The following is a 12,081-nucleotide window of genomic DNA, read 5'->3' as shown; positions in this document are numbered from 1 at the left end:
AAGTGTCAGTTTTAGGGGCAACTGGGTGGCTCAGGTCATGATCCTGGAGTCCTGGGATTGAACCCCACATCAGGTTCCCTGCTTAGCAGGGAGCCTGCTTCTCCCCCTCCCTCTGCCCCATCCCTCCCCTAACTCGTGAACTCTCTCTCAAACGAATAAATAAAAAATCCTTAAAAAAAAAAAAGTGTCATTCTTAAATACCACATACACACTGATGGTTTACAAATTCCTACCTCCAGAGCTGACTGCGGCCTCCACTCCACTCATACCTATCTCATTGCCCTATTTCTTATCTCCACTTGGATGTCTTACAGGTCTCTCAAGCTTCCCAAGTCCAAAACCAAGTTCCTGATAAACAGCTACCACCAAAACCTGCTCTTCTCTCAGAATTCTACATTCCAGTAATTACTACCTCTATCTTGCTAATTGCTTATAACCAAAAACCTTGGAGAAATTTTACTCCTCTTGTCCTACCTGCTATGCTCAATCCAAGAGCAAATCCCCTTGGCTCTACCACCAAAACATCCAGAATCAGACAGTTGCTCATGCCAATGCTGCCCTGGTCCAACCCACTACAATCTCTTGCTTGAAGGATTAAAATAGCCTCTTTATCGGGTCTCTTTGCTTCCACTTTCAAATTCAGCCCCTGCAGTCTATTTTCAACACAGCAGTTAGATTATCTAAAATGTTAAGTCAAGGGAGGCCTGGGTTCAGTCACTTAAGCATCTGACTTCGACCCAGGGTCCTGGGATGGAGTCCCACATCGGGCTCCCTGTTCAGCGGGAAGCCTGCTTCTCCCTCTCCCACTCCCCTTGCTTGTGTTCCCTCTCTCGCTGTGTCTGTCAAATAAATAAATAAAATCTTTTTAAAAAATTAAAAAATAAAAAATAAATAAAATGTAAGTCAAAACACAAAACTCCTCTGCTCAAAAGCCTCCTAAGACTTTTAATTTTAGTCAGAAATCCAAAGTCTTTAAAATGGCTTCCAAGGTCCTGCATGATCTGGCTACCCCAGGACTTCTGTGGCCTCACCTAGAACTCTCCCCCTGCTCAATGCGCCACCAACGCTGGCCTCTGCTGTTCTTCAAACACACCAGATAAACCTTTACCTCAGACTTCAACCTTCTACTTCATTTATGATGTTCTTTTCCCATTTACCTATATATGGCTTGCTCCCTCTCCTTGAGGGTTTTAATGTCACCTTCTTGGCGAAGTCTTCTCTGACCATCTGGCATCTCCTTACCTAGCTTCTCTGCTTCACTTTATCACCATCTGACATAACTAAAACATCAATTTCTGCTTCTGTCATTCCATTAGCTTCCTTCTGCCCACCAACCCTTCAAGCATGCCTTCTCTTTTTCTCACTCTCTCCTTTAAAATGACTACTCTCCTCCTTTAAACTCACTTTCTTCCACAAAGCTTCTTCAAACTGGGTAAATTTGTCTCTTGTAAAAACCTAGAAAATAAAAATGGTAATTGGGTTGGTATGGTAGGATTATGGGCAACATTTTTTTTAACAGCTTTATAGAGATATAATTAGATAATTCACATTCCATACAACTCAAAGTGTACAATTTAATGATTTTAGTATATTCAGATATGTGCAACCCTCACAATTACAGAACATTTTCATCACTTCAAGAAATCCTATAACCTTTAGCCATCAGCCCTGTGTTCCACCTCCCCCCAAGCCCTAAGCATCTACTAATCTACTTTCTATTACCTTTTTTAAAAAAGATTTTATTTATTTATTTGACAGAGAGAAAGATCACAAGGAGGCAGGGAGGCAGGCAGAGAGAGAGGGGGAAGCAGGCTCCTTGCTGCACAGAGAGCCCAATGCGGGGTTCAATGCCAGGACCCTGAGATCATGACCTGAGCTGAAGGCAGAGGCTTAATCCACTGAGCCACCCAGGTGCCCTACTTTCTATTTCTATAGAGCTCCTTAATTTGGACTTCCGTAAGAATGAGATCATATAGTATGTGGTTCTTTTGTGGCCGGCTATGACAGATTTCTTTCACTTAGCATGATGTTTTCAAGGTTCATCCATGTTGTAGCAGGTGTTAGTTTTTCATTCCTATATATGGCCAAATAATATTCCCTTTTATAAATACAGGTGACATCTTAAAGATGAATGTCACTGTTCTACAACTATTTAAGAGTAACTTGGAAATTTTTCTTTTTTTTAAATAATCTTTTGAGTCATTTGTTTGTTTGTTTTTAAAGTAATCTCTATGCCCAATGTGGGGCTCAAACTCAAGACCCCAAGATCAAGAGTTGCATGCTTAGGCCCCTGGGTGGATCAGTGGGTTGGCCAGCCAACTTTTGGTTTTGGCTTGGGTTATGATCTCAGGGTCCTGGGATTGAGCCCTGAGTCAGGCTCCATGCTCCGTGGGGAGTCTGCTTGAGGATTCTCTCCCTCTCCCTTTCCCACTGTTTGTGCATGCTCTTCCTCTCTCAAATAAATAAATAAATCTTAAAAAAAAAAAAAAAAAGAGTTGCATGCTCTACCAACTGAGCCAGCCAGGCACCACAGAATATCTTGGAACTTTTAAAGAGCCTTCTAAGAACCTGTAACTTCTCTTCTTCCTTATAGTAACTATCCTCATTCCTTCTCTTGCCTGTGACTACTGCACGTCAACAAAAACAGTATCTACATTCACATCTCATTTAGTTTTATAAACCTCTCACAGTCTGACTTCTACAACATCTGGAAGGCAGCTATGCTCACCACTACACTAACAACGCCTACTATAACATCCGAATTGAAGTTATTTTCTTGGTCATTAGACACCCAAGTGAATGAATTCAGCTGCTTTCTTGGTTTCCCATCCACCACCCAGCAAGTCACTCCTCGATTTATTTATTTATTTATTTAAAAAATATTTTATTTATGTATTTATTTGAAGGAGAGACTATACAGGGAGATGGACAAAGGGAGAGGGATAAGCAGGTTCCCCACTGAGCAAGGAGCCCGATGTGGGGACTCGATCCCAGGACCCTGGGATCATGACCTGAGCCAAAGGCAGGCACCCAACCCACTGAGCCACCCAGGTATCCCCACTCCTCGATTTATATGCTTACTTTGACAGTACTGATCACCTCTTTAAAAATATTGTAGTTCAGAGCTTGGGCTCTGAAATCAAACAGGCTTGGGTTTCAGTCAAAGCTCTGTCCGTTATTAGATGTGTGATGAGGCAAGTTACTTCACCTCTCTACACTCGAGTTACTTATTAAAAGAGAGGGAGAATAGCATTTATCATAGGTTGGTATAAGGATTAAATGAAATAATGAATAAAAGGGCTGAGCAGTGTCTGACACGCTAGTGCTCAATAAATGGAGATCATTACTATTTTTACTGATAATTTTCCTCCCTTGGTTCAAAAGATTCTGTCTTCAACTTTCTTTTCTACTTCCTCTAACCACTTCTGTGGGAACATCATTATTCCCACTGCGTTTATGACTACCTCATTATCTAAAACACTCCCTGGCACAGAGTAATAATTATCATTGAATGAAATGACATCTTTCAATATTCTGATTTGAATTTTCAATTATACACCCCCACAACAACTCTGTCAAGTTTTTATTATTCCTTAGTTCTACAAATGAGGAAATTGAGGGCTTAGACTATCCTGGAATGAGGGAATATTGGAACGCATTTCCAGGACCTCCAAATTCTACACCCCGTTTACATTTCATCCCGCTGTTGACTCCCTCTTGCTGTGGCTCCCCAATCCTCCAACACCCCCCTGAAACCTTTCACTTTGCACGTCCTAACTTCCCTCTTCCGGTCCCCGCACCTACTTCTCCCTCGCTGAGTATTTTTTTAGTCTATGGCCCCATTCCCCAATCCCAGCATCTTAAACCCAAAACTCTGTACTCACGCCACATTAAGCCTTCGAGTCAGAGACCCCCAACCGAAAAACAAAACTTAAATCCGGTAGCGAAGCGGCGCCACTGAGCGTGCACGAATCTGTCCAATCGTCCACGAGTTTACACGACCCTTTGGACTGCGCACCAATAGGAAGGCTAGTCACACAGAGACACGCCCCCCCATTCCCCGCCCTTTCTCGCTACGGGCCTAACCGCGCAGAGATCGCCGGGAAGTGTAGTTTTACTTCTGCACAGAGCTTCCCGGGGTGGAGGATGTAAACCGATTGCAGCCCAGGCCATCTCAGTACTGGCAGTGTGGCGTTTGGGGTCAGAACGCACTAGTTCTGGGAACACCCAGTTTAAGCTTGCTCAACTACTTTCTTTTCATGAAAAATTATGCAGGCATGCGATGCATAATTATGGAATGGATCACAGGATTATTATATGTTGCAATTTACAAGCTTATATTAAGGTGAATTTTCTAAGAAATAGTATCTTTTTCAATGACTTGGTGGCCTAGAGCCAAGATAGGACCTGTGGTTCACTTTCTACAGAGAATTATGTATATAATGCTACTATTTTTGTCAGATAGCAAACACTACTTCCTTTTCCTGAAATTTGTGAAAGACTGGCTTTAATCCTATTAAGCTAGTTCAAAATTAATTGTAGTCAGGCACCTGGGCGGCTCAGTCGTTAAGCGTCTGCCTTCGGCTCAGGTCATGGTCCCAGGGTCCTGGAATCCAGCCCCTCACCCGGCTACCTGCTCTGCAGGAAGACTGCTTCTCCCCCTCCCACTCCCCCTGCTTGTGCTCCCTCTCTCACTGTCAAATAAATAAATAAAGTCTTAAAAAAAAAAATCAGTTGTAGTCTCATCTTTCCAGAAGAGCAAGGTGTAGGGGTAGGGGAGACACTTCATCTCAGAGCTGCAGCTACTGCTGTGGAAAAGCTGGGACTTCTCACTGGTGTCACTTGACGTCTCCTAATTTACTTTTTTCTCTCTTGTGATTTTTCTCTGTTAGTTACATCAAGATCTTCCCAGATATTAAAAAAAAAAAAAAAAAGATCTTCTCAGACATATGAACTCAGTATTTTTGTCTCTCTTTTGGGCCTTACATTTTAAAAAAAGCAAAACAAAACCATGGTGATCCTATTTTCATACCAGCTCTTATATATTATATATTCTATAAGATATTCTATTTATTTCTACTCTGTGTCTCATTACCTTTCACTTGGGTTACTACAATAGGTTTCAAACTGGTGTTTTTTCCTTCTCCAATCCATTCATAAAAGGTGATTTTTTTTTTTTAAGCACACTTCTGAACATGTCACGCTCCTGCTCATAAATTTTTGGTGACTCCCTAAGAGTAGAGAATAAGTCCAGATAGTAATATGGCATTCAAATACTGACACATTCTGACCCTACTTATAACTGGTTATTTTCTGAATGTAGTATGGACTTCCTAGTTTTGGTGCACACTCTTCCTTTTATCTGGATTGACCCTCTCCAGGAATCTTTACCCATAAACTTCCGATGAAGGCCAGCACAAATACCATCTCCTTGGCTGGAAGTAATCCTTTCTGTTTTGATACTCATTTAGCAATTCGTCATCTTATTTTTACTACATAGCTTCTGTTCAAATGTCATCAATCTTCAGTCCTTCTCTGACTATCCTAACCTCCCTTACCATCCTTTCACTCCCTGCCTTCTCTACTTTTACAAGATCTTATCAGCACCTAAAATCATATTTATTGGCTTGTACTTATTATTTTGAGTCCCCTCACCCTGAGAAAGTAAGTTCCATGTCTTTTTTGTTGTTGTTCATGTCACATATCCAGCATCTGGAAGAGTGCCTGGCACACAGCAGATGCTCAAAAGTTGTGGCCAAATGAATAAATGCACGTGTAACGTTCTTCCCTACACATGTATTGCCTCTCCTGTCAGATTGCTCTTCTTCCATTCTATGTCAAGGTTAATGTGTCATCATTCATTCAAATGCCAAAGGGTTCCTCAGCACCCCCTCCTCTCTCTCACAATCACCTAACATCGGACTGATTTTTTTTCTTTAAAGATTTTATTTATTTATTTGACAGACAGAGATCACTAGTCGGCAGAGAGGCAGGCGGAGAGAAGAGGAAGCAGGCTCCCTGCTGAGCAGAGAGCCCGATTCGGGGCTTGATCCCAGGATCCTAGGACCATGACCTGAGCCGAAGGCAGAGGCTTTAACCCACTGAGTCACCCAGGCACCCCTGATTTTTTTTTCTTTAAAACACTCTGTTGGCAGAGGATCAATCAAGAATGACACCTGAAGATTTGGGAGGCTGCAATGATAATTCATGCGAAGGAAAAGGCCTAACTAAACAAGGAAGGCAATGATGGGACTATGAAGAGGAAAATGGGAGATATTTAAAAGCTCCAACTGACTGGATCCAGGACAGGGAGACTAGCTGGAGTAGCTAACATTAATCAGAATGGGAAATACAAGAAGCACCTGGTTAGGTCAGTCAGTGGAGAGTGCAACTCTTGATCTCGGGGTTGTAAGTTTGAGCCCCAAGTTGGGTGTAGGGATCACTTAAAAATAAAATCTAAAAAAAGAAAGAAAGAGAGAAAAGAATAGGAAATACAAGAAGAAGAATATGTATGGAGACTATGAGAAGAACAGCCTAGCAAACTCTTACTTGGTATATTCTCCTGCTCTCAGGGGTGCCTGGGTGGTACAGCTGGTTAACCATCTGACTCTTGGTTTCCACTCAGATTGTGATCTCAGGTTCGTGAGATCAAGTCTCTGCACTCAGCAGGGAGTCTGCTTGAGACTCTCTCTCCCTCTCCCTCTGCCCCTCCCCCGGTCACATGTGTGCACACGAGCTCTTCTCTCATAAAATAAATATTTTTTAAAAATTTTATGGTCTCTTACCTTAGTTGAACCCTCAGAAGCAAAGAACAACACTTCTCAGGAAACATTTGCTCCTTCTCCTATTTCCCACAGTATTATGTGGGAATATATAATATTATGCCCATTTTGGGCTTTCCCAATTTGCTTTTAGCCCTTAAGGGAGCTCTCCTGACTTTCTCTTTATTTCCTAAAGTCACCAACTGCTTTAACTTCTTGCCTTCTCACTCACTTACTTAACAGCACTGTACTTGTACTTGCTTCCTTCCCCCCTGCTTCAGAGGAAGGGGTATTCCTGTCCCCATCATGTGCTAGTTTCTTCATCTCTTTAGGGACTTCCATTTTTCTCTTATTATCTTCAACCTCCTGTTCTCCATTAGTTCTTCCTTCTCAGTACTGAGACCCACTTGTCTGTACTATTTCTGAAGACTTTCTTCCATTCTCCTTCAGGAACTTCCATCTTCCTGGTGCCCAACCTTTCCTCCACAGCCAAGAAACTTGAGTCTATGCTTTGCTTCTTTTCTTCACCTCCCATTCACTTACCAACTTCCAGAATTTAAGCACAACCCAGGAAAGACAGTAAAGGACTTTATAAACTGAAAAATACATTATATTATTAAATTTTATTTTTTTATGTAACCTCTACCCAACACGTGGGGCTCAAACTCACAGCCCTAAGATCAAGAGTTGCATGTTCTTCCAACTGAACCAGCCAGGCACCCCACGTTATGTTATTTTAGGAGTGATTACAAGATATTCTTGGAAGGATATTCATGGTTTTAACTGCTGAAAAGAACAATTTACAATGCACCAAAGTTTATTGATAATCTTGTGCCTTGCCTTACAACAATCCTTTATCTGTTGAGTACAAAAGAATAGATGATTAAGAATCCATTAAAGGTCATATAAGTCATATTCATAAATAATAAATAATTCAAATAAATAAATATCTTGGGCAAAACAAACCATGGGTACTTTGAGGAAACACAGACATAGACTAAAGAGGAGTGTACAAATAATCTGATTGGAGAGTAGTTGTTGATACTTGAATTAAGGAAGGACAATAGAGTGTGATAATTTATAAGTAGTTTCTTCTTAAAGCAGGTCTCTTTCGGCTCTTTCATTGTTTATGTTAATTCAAATGATAGGATAAACCAGCAGTCCCCAAAGTCTGGTCAACAGATCTCATTTGTCCCCAGATCCATGTTGGTCCCTGAGATACTTTCTGAAGGTCTTGAAGTCAAAATTTTCATATTAATACTAAGATGTTAATTGGGTTTTTTTTTTGTTGTTTTTTACCAGTGACATTGGCACTGATAGTGCAAAAGCAGTGATGGGTAAGACTTGGTTCTTTAGTGACACCAAACTGTACTTGCAACCATTGTCTTCATTACACACAGTAATGGTTTAAAAAAAAAGCCAGTTTCATTTAAGAATGCCCATGATGAGGCAGTAAAAGTGATTAGTTTTAATAAACCATGGCTCTGGAACATGTCTTTTTAATAGTCTGTGTGCTGAAATAGGAAGTACAAATAAAGGAGTTCCATTGCATAGAGAAGCAGGAGGGTTTCCTCAAGGAGAAGGACTTACAAGCTAAACTAGCTACTTTTTTCATGGAATGCCAGAGAGTCTAACAGATAAATGATGCCTATTTTGATCTTGATATGTGACAGACATTTTTTTTTGAAAATGAACAATGTGAGTCCATTTATTCAAGGGAAACAACTGATGGGATTTGTTGACAATGAAAATTTGAGCTTTAAATGAAAATTATTTTTTTGGAAAACTTGTTTCTCTTACTCTGAGTTTGACAGCCTCCCAGTTTTCTGAGAGCATCAATGGTGATATTGTCCTGATTTTAAAATATTATATAATTATGTGCATCAACATTGGGAAGACCTGTATAAGTCAGTTATAATATTGAACTAATATTTTCAAAACGATCAATGTGCGATATTACTAAGTCAGGATTGATTTAAAAATCCATTCAAGGGTCACCTGTGTGGCTCAGTCAGTTAAGCGGCTGCCTTTGGCTCAGGTCATGATTCCAGCATCCTGGGATCGAGTCCCATATCGGGGTCCTTGCTATGCAGGGAGTGTGCTTCTCCCTCTGCCTCTGCCTGCCACTCTGTCTACCTGTGCTCTCTCTGTCTCTCTGACAAATAAATAAATAAAATCTTTAAAAATAAATAAATAAATAAACCCATTCAAGGACAATGTTGATTACCATTTTAATGTAACAGAGTTCAAAAAGTTCATTGATAAAGTTTTAGATTCTACATTGCTCGTCTTTAAGAAATTACAATTATCTGAAAAAGCCGAATTTTGAAAAAATACTATTCCCTTTCCTATTATATGTGATGCTGCATTTTTTCATGTCTTTCAACCCAAACAACATATCATAGAAGATTGAGTGCAGAAACATGTATAAGAATCCAGCTTGATCCCACAAAGCCAACATTTAAAAGTTTTTTAAAAAAACGTAAACCGAAGCCACTATCATTAAATGTCTTTTGGAATATATTGTTATTATATATAAAATATATTTATATCAACATATGTGATGATTTGGGGATGAGATTAGTGTTTAATCATTGAACTTTGAGTAAAGCAGATTGTTCTTCATAATGTAGGGGGACCTCATTTCATCAGCTGGAATAGAACAAAAATACAAGGGGCACCTGCGTGGCTCAGTTGGTTGAGCCTTCAGCTCAGGTCATGATCCCGGACTTCCAGGATCTAGTCCCGCCTCGGGCTCCCAGCTCCTTGGGGAGTCCGCTTCTCCCTCTGACCTCCTCCTCTCTCATGCTCTCTCTCATTCATTCTCTCTCAAATAAATAAATAAAATATTAAAAAAAAAAAGAAAAGAACAAAAATCCAGCCTCCCCAAGCAAGACAGAATTCTCCTTCAGAGTGCCTTCAGAATTCATCTGTATAATCATCAGCTTCTCTGGGACTCCAGTCTGCTAGCCCACACTGCAGATTTTGGACTTGCTAGCCTCCATAATTGGGTGAGCTAATTCCTCACACTAACTTTCTCTTCATATATACACATTCTGTTGGTCCTGTTTCTCTGGAGAAAGCTGACCAATACAACATGCAATGAGTTTATTATTTTTATTTTTAAATGAGTAAATATTTTAAACACTTCTTAGTTTTAATTTCTAATATAGTAAATATCCATGTATGCCAAGACGGTTTGGGGGTTCTCAATAATTCTTAATAAAAGTGGTCCTGAAACTTGGGGTGCCTGGGTGGCTCAGTTGGTTGAGTGACTGCCTTTGGCTTGGGTCATGATCCCGGAGTCCAGGGACTGAGTCCCACATCAGGCTCCCCGCTCCATGGAGAGTCTGCTTCTCCCTCTGACCTCCCCTGTCATGCTTTCTCACTCTGTCTCTCTCTCTCTCAAAAAAATAAATAAAATCTTTTTTAAAAAAAGTGGTCCTGAGACCAAAAGTTGGACCAAAAAGTTTGAGAACCACTGGTAAAAACTGTATTTGAAACAAAATAGCTTTTCCTTAAAAATTCAATAATTTTGACTGTTGGCTCTCTGAAATTAGCCTTCCCTCTATTAGTCCGAATTTATGAACTTTTGTAATTTTTTTTTTTAATTCAGAGATCACAGCCTAGCTAAATGATTATTAGAGTTGGGTATTCGTTTTATCCAATTCTAATGCTAAGGACAGCAAATTTTAGATAACACCTAATACTTTAATATTATTTAATTTCTTTCTCAAAAGTTTTCAGGAACTGCTTAGATAATGCAAATAGCACTTTTAAACTCCAGAGAAACAGAACTGTTCTGCCCAGAGACCTAACTAAATACTACGGACAGTCAATTTAACAACCTGTATGCAGAAAGCCCTCATAGGAGCTGATTAAACACAAGTCTGAGATTTTTACGGTAGTGATGCTCAAAGGGATGGGCATGAGGGGGTGAGAGCTGCTTCACTTTCCTTTCCTGAGGGGAGCATCAGAATCTCCTGTGGGAGAAACTGGAGGAGTTTTTTTTTTCCCATCCCGGTGGAGATAATTCACTGCCCTTCTCTTATAGACTCATTGCTTAAGGGACTGCTATAGATTTCTCGGGCATATCAAAGCAAAGACATGATTGAGGATAATTATTCTGTGATTTTATATTCTAGGGAGACAATTTAAAATAAAGTACTTGGTAAGTATAATTCAAAAGATTAAAAGGAAATAAAGAGAAACAAAGCTTTTAGGAGTTGTGCTTATTCTGAGGGTCAGTCATGGCTTTGCTGTTCTATTAATAACATGAAAGCAAAACCGTTATACTTTAATTACATATTTAATGATTATTTCAGTGTTACTTTACTTAGAATTTCATTATTTCTCATTTTTGGTGAATAATCCGGATTTTCAGGTTTAAATAGTACAAAATCTGACTTTGTTGTGAATCATTATGATTGTATGCAATGAATTACACTTTTCTTTCTCTCCATGCCTTTGTAATGTGATATTATTGTTCTTCCCATGAAAACACGTAGCCTGTTTCACTGCCCTATTGAATCTGGGCTAGCCTTATGATTTGCTTTGACAAACAGAATATGACAGAAGTGATCTTGTATACTTTGGAGCCTAGGACTTAGGCCCAGGCTTCTACTCTCATACTCTTAGAATGTTTCACCATCCTCTGAAAAAGCACAGTCTATTCTATCAAGCATGAGCAGTCATGCAGAGAATGGACACAGCCAACAGCCAGCACCAGCTGCCAGAGATGTGATGAGGCCAGTTTGGATCCTCCAACTTCAGTTAAGCTGTCAGATGTCTGTAGCTGCATGAGTGATCCCAGGGGAACCATGCAAACAACAGATTTCCAACCCACAGAATTGCAGTAATAGTTTTCATTTTTAGCCATTAAGTTTTTTTAGCCACTAAGTTTTGATATGGTTTGTCACATAACAAAGACTAACTGAAACAAGTGTTTGTGTGGGGGGCCTGGGTGGCTTAGTCGGTTAGGTGTCTGTCTCTGGCTCAGGTCATGATCCCAGGATCCAGGGATCCAGCCCCACATCGGGCTCCCTGTTCAGTGGGGAGTCTGCTTCTCCCTCTCCCTCTGCCACTCCCCCTGCTTGTGTTCTCTCTGTCAAATGAATTAATAAAATCTTTAAAAAAAAGTGTGTATGGGGTTTAGACTGGTGGGTGTGAGTAACTGGGTGTGCATTTTTATGGATACTAAAATCAAGTTAAGGGATATTATATATGCCACACCCTGGTAGAGTCTCAAAATTTGTTATATGTAAACGTAGGATGAGTCAGTGAAACACAAGGTAAATTTATTGGGTGAATCCATCCGCTC

Source organism: Lontra canadensis, unplaced genomic scaffold (assembly GCF_010015895.1).
Source record: "Lontra canadensis isolate GAN:19392208 unplaced genomic scaffold, GSC_riverotter_1.0 scaffold53, whole genome shotgun sequence".
Classification (NCBI taxonomy): Eukaryota; Metazoa; Chordata; class Mammalia; order Carnivora; family Mustelidae; genus Lontra; species Lontra canadensis.
This window is presented reverse-complemented; position numbering follows the sequence as displayed.